Consider the following 17,055-nt stretch of genomic DNA (forward strand, 5'->3'; position numbering starts at 1 on the left):
TAGAGGAATCACATAAGGAAATCGTCTTTACTGATTGGGACATTCGACTGAAGTGGGCAGAAAGATTAGTTTCTAGAGCAACCGATGCTGCAAATAATATCATTGAAATCATTAATGATAATTTTCCCAATGCTAACTTGATACAGGAATGCAGGCCTGGGAGTCTCCCTGATATCAGAGTCCTTTAAACACAATGGCAAGAAACTTCAAAAGGAAGGGAAGAGGCAATTAAACAATTGACCAAACTAGACTGGGAAGTATATTGGAGATATTTGGTGAAGCCACACAGTTAGTGGGTAATGCTATGCTGCCTCGCTGACTCATCCACACATATGCTTCCTACTCTTTCAGATGTAGTGTATACAGGACAGTTTCACACGAGGACAAGTCAACCTCATGAAGTCAAGCCAATGATGGATATTTTCGAGCTCAAATAACGAATGAAAGAGTAGACACCATTACATTCTTGAGCTCGTCATTGCAACCGTTTCTATTTTTGTATTTCTATCACTTATTTTAAGGATAGTTGTTTAAACCTCCTTAGAACTTTCATGTAATATCTATTTTTGTACTTTATTTTTATTATATAAACCCTTTCATGTCTATGAAGAAAGGGTTTGAAATTTTATAAAGAAAAGCTTTGAAATCTTGCAATTCTGTACTTTTGAAGTTTGTCTTAGTAGAATGACTGGATCAAAGTCCTGAAGTTTTGTGAAGAAGGATTTGGAAGCTTTCACTTTTTCACTTTTGAAACCATCTTAATGAAAAAGACTGGACTGGAGCTATTTATTTCATGGGAAGAGTTATATGCATTAGGTACTTCTATCATTGTATATTTATTTGTTTATTAATTGATAGCCATTCTTTTTTGTATTGTTTGTTATATGTATCTCCTTTAATACAGCTTTGTATCCATTCGCTTCTGAAAATGTTAGGACTGTTATCCTTAATACATAGATGAGCAATGTTTGAATGTTATTTAAATGTGATATATATCTCATCATTTAGATTGATTAACTATTTAATCAAAATAATTATTTTAAAAGATTTTCATTTCTGTTAGTGTTTGATCAATCTTCATTATCACACACTAAAGATAATCATTATATATCACATAAATGTAGGAAAATCTCGGGTAATAAATAGATAGGTTAAATATACAAGTATTCTAGTTCAAAAGCACCCCATCTATCACTCAGTTTTTTGGTCATCAACACCCTATCCATCCTATCACAATTTTATTGGGAAACTGGTCTCATTATATCCAGTCGGAGCCACTAATCCAAATGGATAAGGGGTCGTATTCAAGTACTTGACTAGGTGGTTTTCCCCCATGTTGTTGTAGAAATTTTTGAGGCTTAAATTTTTTTGCACTAGAAGGAGGGCAATAGGCTATGAATGGAAAAGAGAACTAGATCTAAATTAACAAGTCATTCCAAGAGTCACTCCCCCTTAAGATCATCTCCAACTTCTAGATGCTGATCCAAAACTCCTATTTCCATATCAAAAGTTGAGCAATCACCACCGAAATCTCCTAGTACATTTCTTGAAGCACCCTCTTCAGATTATAATCATGAATACCCTGAGTGTTGGCGTTACGATGCATGTGTTGTACTTGATGGAAACCCACTTGTAGCAGACAAGTATATGATAACTAGATAAATCTATAGGATAGATCAGAGGTGAAAAAATGATGGAATAGAATAATGGTCAAAGGTTTGACACAGGGATCTTATTAGTGTGTGTTGTCCTTGATAACATTTTTTCTTTGATCAATGAACTAATTGATAAAATTATAAAACAGGATGTGACATAATGCATGGAAGTTGTCTTTACAGATGTGACAAAATGCAGGGCGGTTCAAAGGAATCAGTTCAGAAGTAATATACAATGTCAAATCATATTATAAGAGGTCTATTCAGAGGTAACAAAATAATGGTACAAAAGATCAGGATGATGGAACAAAGGACTGCATATCAGAATCAAGCAATTTAGGAAAAATAATGTTTTCAGGTATGTTAAGTTGTATATGCAGGTTCACTGTACAAAAAGAGCGTATACAAGCGGGTTCACTATACAAAAAGAGCGTATACGTATGAACACAATTTCACAAGAGGAAAAGCATATATGGGATGGAAAATTAAGGAAATTAAGGAGAAAGAATACCAAGGGTCCATACAATGGTATTAGCCCACAATATTGAGCGAAATAAAGGTTACTTGATCCCATCCAAAAATACCACATGTTCTAAGTGTTGTTTTGGTTTAAGGTATTGAGAAAGGCTAAAACTATATAAGGAGGAGATCAAAGGGCTAAATTCACAAGTAATGAATATATTATGAAGTTTTAGATCAAAAGCAAATATGCATGTTATGGGTTTCTGATGCTTTTCTTAATCTGGAATAAGTGTGCACCTGAGTGTTTGATGACGGATGATATCTAATGACAGATCAGGATCATAATGACTTATCATTATGTGATTTGATAATGGATAGGATAGATCTGAGTGCTAACAAATGTTTTGTCATTTAAATGCTATGATATGGGTATATCTGAAGTCTGGAATAGCTATGAAGTTATAAGATTTTATTTATAGATCTATATGTTGGTTTGCCTTGGTGAAGGCATGTATACACGTTGGTTTGGCACTTCCAAGTAGCGTATGAAAATGGAAAGCCTGTTATTCATAAATCACTAATCTATCTGATCAAAGTTGTTGTTTTATTGCTATCTGTCAATGATGTCTTCTTAGATCTGAAAGTAGAATTGATGCATAAGGAGATTGAGTCTGATTGATTGATTGATTAGGTGAGAAGGGTGATCTTTGCTGTTATCTATATAGATCTTTGTAATTTGATAGTAGATATTCAGAGTGTTACTAGTTGATATAGTTTTTATTCAAAGGTTTTTATGATTTAGTAATTTTGGAGGTATACGCAGGTTTGTTCAAAGGAAGTAGCATACACACATAGGTTGGATTCACTAAAGTATCATATACATTATATTGTTGAGGTTTTAGTTGGTTTTGGATGATGATGCAGGTTTTTGGGTTCTCCAGAGTGTTCTGGTGACAATGATCTGACTGTTCAAATTGACTGATTGTTGGTTGATGCAATTATTATTGAGTTTGAGCTTCAATGTTACTGATGGGTCCAGTGTGAAAATTTAATGAAATGTGGCCTTCATATTGTGTTGTTGTGTACTAGGAGTATCCAGTCTGAAAATTTATGAAACATGGTCCTTGGAGGAAGAGAGAAGGTTGTAGCCTTTGTAGGCTGATGCCTACGTACTAGTAAACATATCGGCTAGTACAAGAGCTAGGGGGTTGTAGCTCCATTCCAATAGAAGATAGAGAACGAGAGACGGTTGTAGCCTTCGGCAGGTGGGTGCTTGCGTACTGGTGTGAGTCTGCACCAGTACAAGATTGTAAAAAGATTATTATTTATATTAAAAGAAGACAAAGACAACAACAATAGGTGGTTTTTCTCCCGCATTTGGTTTCCACCTTAAATCTTGGTGTTCATGTGTGTTTCTTATGTGTGATGGTTTATTCTGTTATCAATGCACATGGTTACTGTTTAATGTTTAATAAAGTACTGATGCAATGATTAAAGATCAACATATGATGAATTAATTGAATCATAAGTTCACTAGATATACGTTGGTTTCCTTAAGAACAATTACGTGCACATGTGAGTTCCCTTCATTGAAGTAGCGTATAAAAATTTGATTATGAAATGAAAAATTTATTGAGTTGTAAATACTGATTCACTCCTCCTCCAAGTATTATTCCCAACAATTGGTATCAGAGCCGGTCCTTTGGTAGAATCTTGATTGCTTGAAGGAGGTCCATAGAAACAATGGGAAAGAAGCTAAAGAAGAAAGCGTCTTAGAAGAAGAAGACATCTCAAAGGAACAATAACAATGGGAGAGATGATTGTCTATTATGTGGAGGCAACTCTTCAAATTCAGAATCACCTCAGAATGAAGATGAACAAGAAAATTAATTATCAGGTACGAATTTGTTGTCCTCTCATGATACATTTCTTTATTAATTTGAAGATAATGAATGTGACAACAAAATAACTGAAATAGCTCTTATGGATGAAAGAGAAAGAAATCAAATAGAGGCAGAATTTAAAAATCTCACTAACACAATTAGAGATAAAAAATATCTAATTGATAAAAGGGAATGTGCTTACAAAGAAGAACTTACCAGGTTAAAAGCTTAGTTGGAGGAAGGAAACAAAATAAAGAAGTAGTACAAAGAAAAGGAAGATCAAAGTCAAAGGCTACAGGATGAAGTGACATCATTAAGAAATGGAGTGAATGAAAAGGACACAACAACCAAGGAACTTATAGAAATAACCAGTTACTGTGAAGGTATTGAAGCCGTGATCGTTTCTCTAAAAGAAGATCTTAAAAATTCAAATAAGAAGAATGAAGAACTACTTAAAGAATTTGAAGAACAAGAAAATGAAGTTCTCGAATTAAGGCAACAAGTGGAAGAAGGAAGAAAAGTTGAAGAAATGATGAAGAAGCAATATCTTGAAAAGGAAGAGCAATATCAAGTTGAGGTAAATATCGTTAAAGGTAAATTAGAAGAAAAGGATAAACTTTTACGAATTCAATATACTACTAAGATTTTGGATGATATTCTTAGTAGTCAAAGGTCTCCTACCATCAAATCTGCTCTTGGTTTTCATGAAACTGTTAAAGCTAAATCTAGCTCACAAATTGAAGCAAGGAACTCTAGTGAAAAATATGAAATGCTCAACAAGGAGATAAGAAGTCAACCCCATCAACAACCAAGGAAAGAAAGTCTTCAAAGAAAATCATTTGAAAGTGTTAATCGATTCTTTCCTCTGATGAATAATGATGAATGTTTTATATGTCATAACTTTGGACATGTTGCAACAAGATGCAGAAGTAGAATGGTTGAAGCTAATGATTGTCACATGGAAAGATCATCAGCTTCCAGGTACTTTAAGGGATATTGTTTTTCTTGCAATATGTTTGGTCATAAAGCCATTGATTTCTTTAGAAGTAATATGAAACATAATATTTTATTCTTGTAACAATTTTGTGCATATAGAAAAAGAATGCAGGAGCAAATTTCGGCCAACATACCAAAAGGAGAAAATATCATCACACTCCAAGGTATGGAAGAAGAAGTAATTACAGTCAGAAAAATGTGGCATAACTCGGTATAAAGATAGAATAGACTGAGTAGGAACTGAAAGTATAAAATTTCAGTGTTCTAATTCTCATACGCAGTTATCATGAATACAATTCACATATATACGCGAGTTAGAAGCTGCACAGTCGCGTATATGTTGGTTTGATGAAGATGTAGTGGGATAGACTCAGAGAAAAGGGGTCTGATATGATTCAAACAATTATCAATTATCTTTTTTGTCTAGGTAATTAATGACTACAGTCTCTGGATGTTACTTAGAAATGATTTTGACCCTCATAAGTTGTTTATGACTTGATGTATTACTAGTTGATGATGATGCCTTGATGGCTCTTACTGATATATGAAATGATAAGATCTTACAGTGAACAGTTGGCACAGGTTCAGGGGGAGAATATGTGATGCTTCTAATAATGCATTGTTGGAATTATGTTTAGAATTCTTTGGTACATAACGATTCTTATCAATGGTGAGGACTCTTATGTTGTCAAAGTGTTTAAATGATACATCATGGTATGTTGCAGTCATGAGTTGCCTATGATGAAATCTCAAATATTGCTTGAGCCACATAGTTGTTATTCAGATTAGATTTATGGATGATTGTGGACGACTCTTTTGATGATGCATATAGTTATGTTTCTTACATGGTGACCTTCATAAGTTCAAGGATAAGAACAAATATAGAGTACACAACTTCATTACCTGATGATGAGTCACTCATTCCTTTTATGTTTCTGTCATCATGCCTTCAAAGATGCATAAAGTTCATATGGTGCAGTTATGGTGCATGATTCCCATAGTTATTGACTCTCACATGTTATATTCGTTGAGTATTGTTGCTCTTGATGGTATCAAGATGTTTGACAAAACGACTGTGAACTCCTTGTTTTCTTTTCACATTGATAAGAAGCTAGATACACATAATGTTGGATACATGGGAGATTACTTAAGTTGCATAATGGTAAATATTGTTGGTTGTCCAAGAGAATGGTGTTATTATAGGTTTCATTAAGACATGGACATTCAGAGACATGGCTTACTTAGCCGCATAATGATGATGACATCATACTTTATGATGATAGGTTTCGTTCTCACATATGTTTATCATGATTGATGATAATCAGATGTGGGATGCTGAAAAATCCCTAGTGAAGGTACATGGTTGATATATTGAGGGTTGTTACGGAAAGATCATGCAGTTATTGGTACAATGATGATGGTATAGTCATGGATGATGACTATGGTGTTTTCACATACATATTATATGTTGTGAATGGTTACTTAGCTGATTCATGGAAGGCTATGTTAAGGCTCTTTCTAATAAGGAAACAAAGGAATTTGATCGTGATGAGATCAAGAGGATGAGTTGATTTCTATATGAAACATACTTTGTCACAGGTTGATGATGTTAAAGGTACATTGGATTATCTTGCAAACTGATATTGAACATATACAGGTTGTTGGTCTGGATGCTGCTGACATATGCTTATGGTGCATATCATATATGGTGTATGATAGTTGCTGATGACTATCATTGTCATGTTTAGATATTAGGTCATTGTTATAATTGTCATTTATATCATTTGACGTAAAGGTCATGTTAATACCTATGGTGTAATAATTTTCATATTCAGTCATGTATGGAATTTTAGATCATGTCAAATATGTAATCCCACTTGAATGAGTGGTTGAGTCATTTGATGTATCCCCACTTCACTGAGTGATTGATGTATGTATGAGTCATTAGTGATAGGAAGGTCATACTAACATAGTTGATTTATAGAGTCATGTTATTATTTCAAAAATATTTCTACAGACTCTGCATATGCTCATGGGGAGCATGGAAGATATAGTGCATCTCAGCATGTACTAAGGGGGAGTTTGATTAGAGAATTCAGCATGTGCCTAGCAGAGCATGATCATTGTTCATATTCAGCAGTTCAGATATAGAAGTCTTCATTTAACATTGGTCAGTCAACCCTTTTCCCTTGATGTCAAAGGGGGAGAGTAGCTTGGTGTTTGGAGAGTGGTGTTTGGAGAGTAGCTTGATGTCTTGATGTTATTTACATGTTGTGGTGACCAAACAACAAAGTGGTTTCCATCAAGTCCAAAGGGGGAGATTGTTGGCATTATGATGCATGTGTTGTACTTGATGGAAACCCACTTGTATAAGAACAAGTATATGATAACTAGATGAATCTATAGGATAGATCAGAGGTGAAAAAATGATGGAACAAAATAATGGTCAAAGGTTTGACACAAGGAAATTGTTAGTGTGTGTTTTCCTTAATAACATTTGTTCTTTGATGAATGAGCTAATTGATAATAATATAAAATAGGATGCGACAGAATGCATGACATTTGTGTTTACAAATGTGACAAAATGGAGGGAAGTTCAAAGGAATTAGTTTAGAAGTAATATACAATGGAAAATCACATTATAACGGGTTTATTCAAAGGTAACAAAGTAATGGTACAGAAGAAAAAGATAATGGAACAAAGGACTATAGATCAAAATCAATCAGTTGAGGAAAAAGAATGTTTTTAGGTATGTTAAGTTCTACACGCGGGTTCACTGTACAAAAAGAGTGTATACTAGCAAGTTCACTGTACAAAAAGATCATATATGTATGCACACACTTTCACAAGAGGAAAAGCACACATGGGATGGAAAATTAAGGAAATTAAGGTGAAACAATACCAAGGGTCCATACCATGATATTAGCCCATAATATTGATCGGAATAACAGTTACTTGATCCTGTCCAAAAATACCACAAGTTCTAAGTGTTGTTTTTGTCCAGGGTATTGAGAAAGGCTAGCACTATATAAGGAGGAGAATATCAAAGGGATAAATACACAAGTAATGAATATCTTATGAAGTGTTAGATCAAAAGAAAATATGCATGTTATGGGTTTCTGATACTTTGCTTGATCTGGACTAAGTGTGCACCTGAGGATTTGATGATGGATGAGATCTAATGATGGATCATGATCATAATGACTTATCGTTATGTGATCTGATAATGGATAGGATAGATTTGAGTGCTAACAAATGTTTTGTCCTTTAAATGCTATGATATGGGTATATCTGAAGTCTAGAATAGTTGCGAAGTTATAAATTTTTATTTGTAGATCTATACATTGGTTTGCCTTGGTGAAGGCGCATATACATGCTCGTTCTACACTTCTAAGTAGTGTATGAAAATAAAAATCCTGTTATTCAGAAATGACTGATCTATCTGATCAATGTTGTTGTTTTTCTGTTGTCTGTCAATGATGTCTTCTTAGATCTGAAAGTAGAATTGGATGCATAAGGAGATTGTGTCTGATTGATTGATTGATTAAGTGAGAAGGGCAATCTTTGCTACTGTCTATATAAAGCTCTGTAATTTGACAGTAGATCTTCATAATGTTATTGGTTGATACAGTTTTGATTCAGATGTTTTTATGATTCAATAATTTTGGAGGTATACAAAGGTTTGGTCAAAGGAAGTAGCATATACATGTAGGTTGGATTCACTAAAGTAGCATATACATTCTATTTTTGAGGTTGTAGTTGGTTCTAGAAGATGATGAAGGTTTTTGGGTTCTGCACAGTGTTCTCATGACAGTGATCTGACTATTCAGTTTGACTGATTATTGGTTGATGAAATTAATATTGAGCTTGAGCTTCAATGTTACTGATTGGTCCAGTGTGAAAATTTGATGAAACGTGGCCTTCATATGGTGTTGTTGTGTACCAAGAGTATCTAGTCTAAAAATTTATGAAATGTGGTCCCTCGAGGAATAGATAAGGTTGTAGCCTTATATAGGCATGTTCCTATGTACTAGAAAACATATCGGCTAGTATAAGAGATAGGGGGTTGTAGCTCCCTTCCAGTAGAAGCTGGAGAAAAAGAGAAGGTTGTAGCCTTCTGCAGGTGGGTGCCTGCGTACTAGTATGAGTCTACACTAGTACAAGATTGTAAACAGCTTATTCTTTATATTAAAAGAAGACAGAGACAACAACAACAGGTGGTTTTTCTCCCACATTGGGTTTCCACCTTAAATCTTGGTGTTCATGTTTGTTACTTATGTGTGATGGTTTATTCTATTATTACTACACATGGTTACTATTTAATGTCTAATAAAGTACTAATGCACTGATTAAAGATCAACATATGATGAATTAATTGAATCATAAGTTCACTAGATATACGCTGGTTGCCTTAATAACAGTTGCGTGCACACGCAAGTTCCCTTCACTGAAATAGCATATATAAATCTGATTATGAAATTATTTTTTTTTATTTGTAAATACTAATTCACACCCCCCTCTCGGTATTATTCCCAACAATTGGTATCAGAGTTGATCCTTTGGCAGAAGCTTGATCGTTTGAAGGAGATCCATAGAAATAATGGGAAAGAAGCTAAAGAAGAAAGCACCTCAGAGGAATAAGACATCTCAAAGGAATAGTAAGAGTGGGAGAGACGATTCGCTATTATGTGGAAGCAACTCTTCAGATTTAGAATCACCTTAGAATGAATATGAACAAGCAAAATAATTATCAGGTACAAATTTGTTGTCCTTTGGTGATACATTTCTCTGTTCATTTGAATATAATGAATGTGACAGCGAAACAACTAAATTTTCTCTTATGGGTGAAAGAGAAAGAAATCAAATAGAGGCAGAATTTAAAAAGCTCACAGACACAATTAGAAATCAAAAATATCTAATTGATAAAAGGGAATGCACCTACAAAGAAGAAGTTACCAGATTAAAAACTCAGATGGAGGAAGGAAACAAAATAAAGAAGTAGTACAAAGAAAAGGAAGATCAAAGTCAAATTTTGCAGGATGAAGTGACATCATTGAGAAATGAAGTGAATGAAAATGACACAAAAACAAGGAACTTATAGAAAGAACGAGTTACTATGAAGGTCTTGAAGTTGTCATTGTTTCTCTAAAAGAAGATCTTAAAAATTCAAATAAGTAGAATGAAGAACTACTTCAAGCATTTTAAGAACAAGAAAATGAAGTTCTCGAATTAAGGAAACAAGTGGAAGAAGGAAGAAAAGTTTAAGAAATCATGAAGAAGAAATATCTTGAAAAGGAAGAGAAATATCAGGTGGAGGTAAATATCCTTAAAGGTAAATTAGAAGAAAAGGATAAGCTTTTACAATTTAAAGATAGTACAAAGATTTTGGATGATATTCTTAGTAGTCAAAGGTATCCTACCATCAAATTTGGTCTTGGTTTTCATGAAACTGTTAAAGCTAAATCTAGCTTACAAACTGAAGCAAGGAACTCTAGTGCAAAATCTGAAATTCTCAACAAGGAGATAAGAGGTCAACCCCATCAACAACCAAGGAAAGAAAGTCTTCAAAGAAAATCATTTACTCCTAACTATGGAAGTTTTAATGGTTTCCTTCCTCTGATGAATAATGTTGAATGTTTTATATGTCATAGTTTTTGAAATGTTGCAACAAGATGGAGAAGTAGAATGGTTCATGCTAATAATCGTCACACATAAAGATCATCAACTTCCAACTACTTTAAGGGATATTGTTTTTCTTGCAATATGTTTGGTCACAAAGTCATTGATTGCTTTAGAAGGAATATGAAACATATAAGATTTTATGCTTGTAACAAGTTTTGGCATATAGTAAAAGAATGCAAGAGCAAATTTCGGCCAACATACCAAAAGGAGAAAACATCATCACACTCCAAGGTATGGAAGAAGCGGGAATTACAGTCAGAAAAATATGTCATAACTCATTATACAGACAAAAAATACTGAGGATGAACTGAATGTATGAAATTTTAGTGTTCTAATTCTCATACGCGGTTATCATGAATACAAGTCACGTATATACACGAGTTAGAAGTTGCACAATAGTGTATATGTTGGTTTGATGAAGATGCAATGGGGAAGACTCAGAGAAAAAGGGTCTTATATGGTTCAAACAATTATCAATTATCTTTTCTGTCTAGATGATTGATGACTATAGTCTGTCGATGTTACTTAGAAATTATTTTGACCCTCATAAGTTGTTGATGACTTGATGTATAACTAGTTAATGATGATGCCTTGATGACTCTTATTGATATATGCAATGATCAGATCTAACAGTGAACAGTTGGCACAGGTTCAGGGGGAGAATATGTGATGCTTATAATAATGCATTGTTGGCATTATGTTTAGAAGTCTTTGGCACATAATGATTCTTCTAAATGGTGAGGACGCTTATGTTGTTGAAGTGTTTAAATGATACGTCATGATATGTTGCAGTGATGAGTTGCCTATGATGAAATCTTAGATATTGCTTGAGCCACATAGTTGTTATTTAGATCAGATTTATGGATGATTGTGTATGACTCTTTTGATGATGCATATAGTTATGTTTCTTACATGGTGATCTTCATAAGTTCAAGGAGAAGAGCAAATTTAGAGTACACAACTTCATTATTTGATGATGAGTCACTTATTCCTTTTATGTTGTTGATATCATGCCTTCAAAGATGCATAAAATTCATAAGGTGTAATTAAGGTGCATGATTCCCATAGTTCTTGACTCTTGCATGGTATATTGGTTGAGGATTGTTGCTCTTGATGGTATCAAGAATGTTTGACAAAATGACCGTGAACTCTTGGTTTTCTTTTCACATTGATGAGAAGCTAGATACACATAATGTTGGATACATGGGTGATTACTTAAGTTGCATATTGTTAAATATTGTTGGTTGGCCAAGATAATGTTGTTATTGCAGGTTTCATGAAGACATAACTATTTTAAGACATGGATATTTGGATACCTGGCTTACTTAGCCGCATAATGATGATGACATATTACTTTATGATGATAGATTTGGTTCTCTTATATGTTTATCATGATTAATGATTATCAGATGTGGGATGTTGAAAAATCCCTAGTGAAGGTACATGGTTGATATATTGAGGATTGTTATGGAAATATCATGCAGTTCTTGGTACAATGATGATGGTATAGCCATGGATGATGACTATGGTGTTTTCACATACATATTATATGATGTGAATGGTTAATTATTTGATTCATGGAAGGCTATGTTAAGGCTCTTTTTACTAAAGAAACAGAGCAAGTTGATCTTGATGAGATCAAGAGGATGAGTTGATATCTATATGTAGCATACTTTGTCAGAGGTTGATGATATTAAAGGTACATTTTCTTATCTTGCAAACTGATATTGGGTATATATAGGTTTCTGGTATGGATGTTGCTGACAGATGCATATGGTGCAGATCATATATGGTGTATGATATTTATTGATGACCATCATGGTCTTGTTTAGATCTTTGGTCTTTGTTATAAATGTCATGTATATCATTTGATGTAAAGGTCATGTAAATACCTATGGTGTAATAATTGTCATATTCATTCATGTATGGACTTTTGAGATCATGTCAAATATGTAATCCCAAGTGATTGAGTGGTTGATTCATTTGATGTATCCCCACTTGACTGTGTGATTGATGCATGTATGATTCATTAGTGATAGGAAGGTCATACCCACATAGTTGAGTTATAGAGTCATGTTATTCTTTCAAAAATATTTCTACAGACTCTGCATATGCTGAGGGGGAGTATGGATGATATAGTGCATCTCAACATGTACTAAGGGGGAGTTTGATTAGAGAATTGAGCATGTGCTTAGGGGAATCATGATCATTGTTCATATTCATCAGTTCATATATAGAAGTCTTAATTTAACATTCGTAAGTCAGCCATTTTCCCTTGATGTCAAAGGGGGAGAGTAGCTTAGTGTTTGGAGAGTAGCTTGATGTCTTGATGTTATTTACAGATTGTGGTGACTAAACACCAAAGTGGTTTCCATCAAGTCCAAAGGGGGATATTGTTGCCATTATGATGCATGTGTTGTACTTGATGGAAACCCACTTGTAGCAGAACAAGTATATGATAACTAGATGAATCTATAGGATAGATCAGAGGTGACAAAATGATGGAACATAATAGTGGTCAAAGGTTTGACACAAGGAGATTGTTAGTGTGTGCTGTCCTTGATAGCAGTTGTTCTTTGATGAATGAACTAATTGATAAAAGTATAAAATAGGACTTGACAAAATGCATGGCAGTTTTATTTATAGATGTGACAAAATGCAGGACAGTTCAAAAGAATCGGTTCAGAAGTAATATACAATGGAAAATCACATTATAACAGGTCTATTCAGAGGTAACAAAGTAATGGTACGAAAGAACGAGATGATGGAACAAAGGACTACATATCAGAATAAAGAAATTGAGGAAAAATAACATTTTCAGGTATGTTAAGTTGTATACGTGGGTTCACTGTACAAAAAGAGTGTATACGTATGCACACACTTTCATAAGAGGAAAAGTGCGTATGGGATGGAAAATTAAGGAAATTAAGGTGAAAGAATACCAAGGGTCGATACCATGGTATTAGCCCATAATATTGAGTGGAATAACCATTACTTGATCCCATCCAAAAATACCACAGGTTCTAAGTGTTGTTTTACTTCGAGGTTTTGAGAAAGGCTAAAACTATATAAGGAGGAGAAGATCAAAGGGCTAAATGCACAAGTAATGAATATCTTATGAAGTGTTAGATCAAAAGAAAATATGCATGTTATGGGTTTCTGATGCTTTTCTTGATCTGTACTAAGTGTGCACCCGGGTGTTTGATTATGGATGAGATCTAATGATGGATTAGGATCATAATGACTTATCATTATGTGATATGATAATGGATAGGACAGATCTGAGTGCTAACAAATGTTTTTTCCTTTAAATTCTATGATATGGGTATATCTGAATTCTGGAATAGCTACAAAGTTATAAGTTTTTGTTTGCAGATCTATATGCTGGTTCGCCTTGGTGAAGGCACATATACAGGTTGGTTAAACACTTCCAAGTAGCTTATCCAAATGAAAATCATGCTATTCAAAAATGACTGGTCTATCTGATTAGTGGTACTGTTTTACTCCTGTTTGTCAATAATGTCTTCTTATATTTGAAAGTAGAATTGAATGCATAAGGAGATTGAGTCTGATTGATTGATTGATTAAGTGAGAAGTGTCATGTTTGTTGTTGTCTATATAGATCTCTATAATTTGATAGTAGATCTTCAGAATGTTGCTGGTTGATACAGTTTTGATTAAGAGGTTTTTATCATTTAGTAATTTTGGAGGTATACACAGGTTTGGTCAAAGCAAGTAGCTTATACACGCAGGTTGGATTCACTAAATTAGCATATACATTCTATTTTTGAGGTTATAGTCGGTTCTGGATGATGATGCAGGTTTCTGGATTCTACAGAGTGTTCTGGTGACAGTGATCTAACTGTCCAGATTGACTGATTATTGGTTGATGCAGTTATTATTGAGTTCAAGCTTCAATGTTACTGATGGGTCCAGTGTGAAAATTTGATGAAACGTGGCCTTCATATTGTGTTTTTGTGTACCAAGAGTATCCATCCTAAAAATTTATGAAATGTGGTCCCTGGAGGAAGAGAGAAGGTCATAGCCTTCTGTAGGCTAGCACCTATGTACTAGTAAACATATCGGCTAGTACAAGAGCTAGGGGGTTGTAGCTCCCTTACAGTAGAAGCTGGAGAATGAGAGAAGGTTGTATCCTTCTACAGGTGGGTGGCTGCATACTGGTATGAGTCTGAACCAATACAATATTGTAAACATATTATTCTTTATATTAAAATAAGACAAAGACAACAATAGCAGGTGGTTTTTCTCCCGCATTGGATTTCCACCTTAAATCTTGGTGTTCATGTGTGTTGCTTATGTGTGATGGTTTATTATGTTATTAATGCACATGGTTACTGTTTAATGTTTAATAAAGTACTGATGCACTGATTAAATATCAACATATGATGAATTAACTGAATCATAAGTTCTCTGGATATACGTTGGTTTCCTTAAGAACAGTTTCGTGCACACGCAAGTTACTTTAACTGAAGTAGCGTATATAAATATGTTTATGAAATGAAAAATTTATTGATTTGTAAATACTGATTCACCCCCCTCTCAGTATTATTCCCAACACTCAGGAGGAATCTCTATTTCAGCAAAAAAAATTGTGCCATCTGAAGCTTCTGAAGGAAGTATAACTTATATTTTGCAGCCTACTCAGATTCTAACTCTTTCTCAAAGAGAAAATATTGGAGTTCCTCCATTTGAATTTCCTCTTCCTTAGTTCTGAAAGAAGACTAAGAAATCTGAGTCACAAACATCAACTAGTGAGGTTTTGTCAAATTCCCCACCAAAAACGCCTTCATTCCTCCATTCATTCCTGTTAATACTCCTTTTTATCAAGGTACTAGTGCTAGTAGATCCAAGACTAATGCACACCTACCTCTTCTTCCACACAATCACCCTGAATATCCACCTCTTCCCAAAATCTAATAATGGCGGGAAGACAACAACAACAACCACCACCACCAGTCAGACATGGACCAATCCTAGAGCTATGCAGATGGTAGCACCTATCCATGATATACCTAGGAATCCTGAAAGATGGCTACCAACATTTAATCCTGACGATGGATTACCTACTAATGAGAATCTCCATAATTATATGTTAGCCATTAATCTTAATGGAGTAGTTGAAGAAGAATGTGTAATTCCCTACAACCTCTAAGGATCAGCAGGTTCATGGTATTTTTCATTACCACCAGGTTCTATTACTAATTGGGACATGTTTGAAGATAAATTATTAGCTAAATTTCGTGATGATTGTACAATTTCATCCCTTATTAATGATCTTTATAATTTAAAAGCTAAGTCAGGTGAAAATATCAAATATTTCAATTCCAAATTCAATAAATTGCTAAACAAAATCCCAACCACATCAAGCCTTGGTGTTGATGTCCATATCGAGTGGTATATTTATTCTCTTCCTTCCAATATAGTGAATTTTGTAGATAGAGCCAATAAGGCTACTTTAGTAGAAAACATGAAAGAAGCCCTATATGTAGAAAAGAGAATAGTTGCATTGGAAAAGAAGACAACATAGGAAGATATTAAAACGAAAAAGGTTACATTTAAGGATGAATCAAATAAGAAAGCCCGTAAGGATCCCTTTGATCTTGAAGGCCTGCAAAAAGTCCTTAAAACCATGTAAAATGAGATGGTAGAGATTAAGAAACAAGTAGTTAAATCCTCTTCTAAGAAACCTTTTAGAACCTTCAAGAGAAATATTACATCTAATCCTCAACCTCCAAATAGAATATCCAATGCTGAATCTGATTTGGATGCAGATGATCAAGAAACTACATTATCTGATGATGAGACTGAAGATGAAGAATTGGTTGAAGTAAATGGAATGTGGTATTTTAGCTTACCTGCTTCCGATGATGAAGATGACCAAGAAGATTTACCTATTAGCACTAAGAGTAAAGGCCTTGTTGATTCAACACAATCAACCCAAAAGAAAAAGCCCTCAACCTCTGCTACCAAGGATAAAGTGGCCAGTAAATGTCTTCTCCTAAATCTCCTCAACCAACTTTGTCCTCATCTAATACTTCATCTTCATATAAAAACTTGGTAGTTTCTGATACCATGGAATATAACATAGTGGAGGACATGAATAAAGAAATATAAAATATCTCTCTACATGAGCTCAATAAACTTAAACATCAGCAAAAGTTATTGTTGAAAGAGTTGAATGCAGTTCTTACTTCTCCTTTTCATGCTGCTGTGTTATCCCAAGCTTCTAGAGGAATGGGTAAGCCTCCCAATGATTCATAAAATAAGCTTGATCCCATTGATGCTATTTTAATTGGTGACATATATAACTCACATACTCCCCGAATCCGAAAAAATTTGGGATTGAGGAACGATGG

Source organism: Pinus tabuliformis, chromosome 7 (genome assembly GCF_031772625.1).
Source record: "Pinus tabuliformis cultivar Carrire ecotype Pingquan chromosome 7, CPIR1, whole genome shotgun sequence".
Classification (NCBI taxonomy): domain Eukaryota; kingdom Viridiplantae; phylum Streptophyta; class Pinopsida; order Pinales; family Pinaceae; genus Pinus; species Pinus tabuliformis.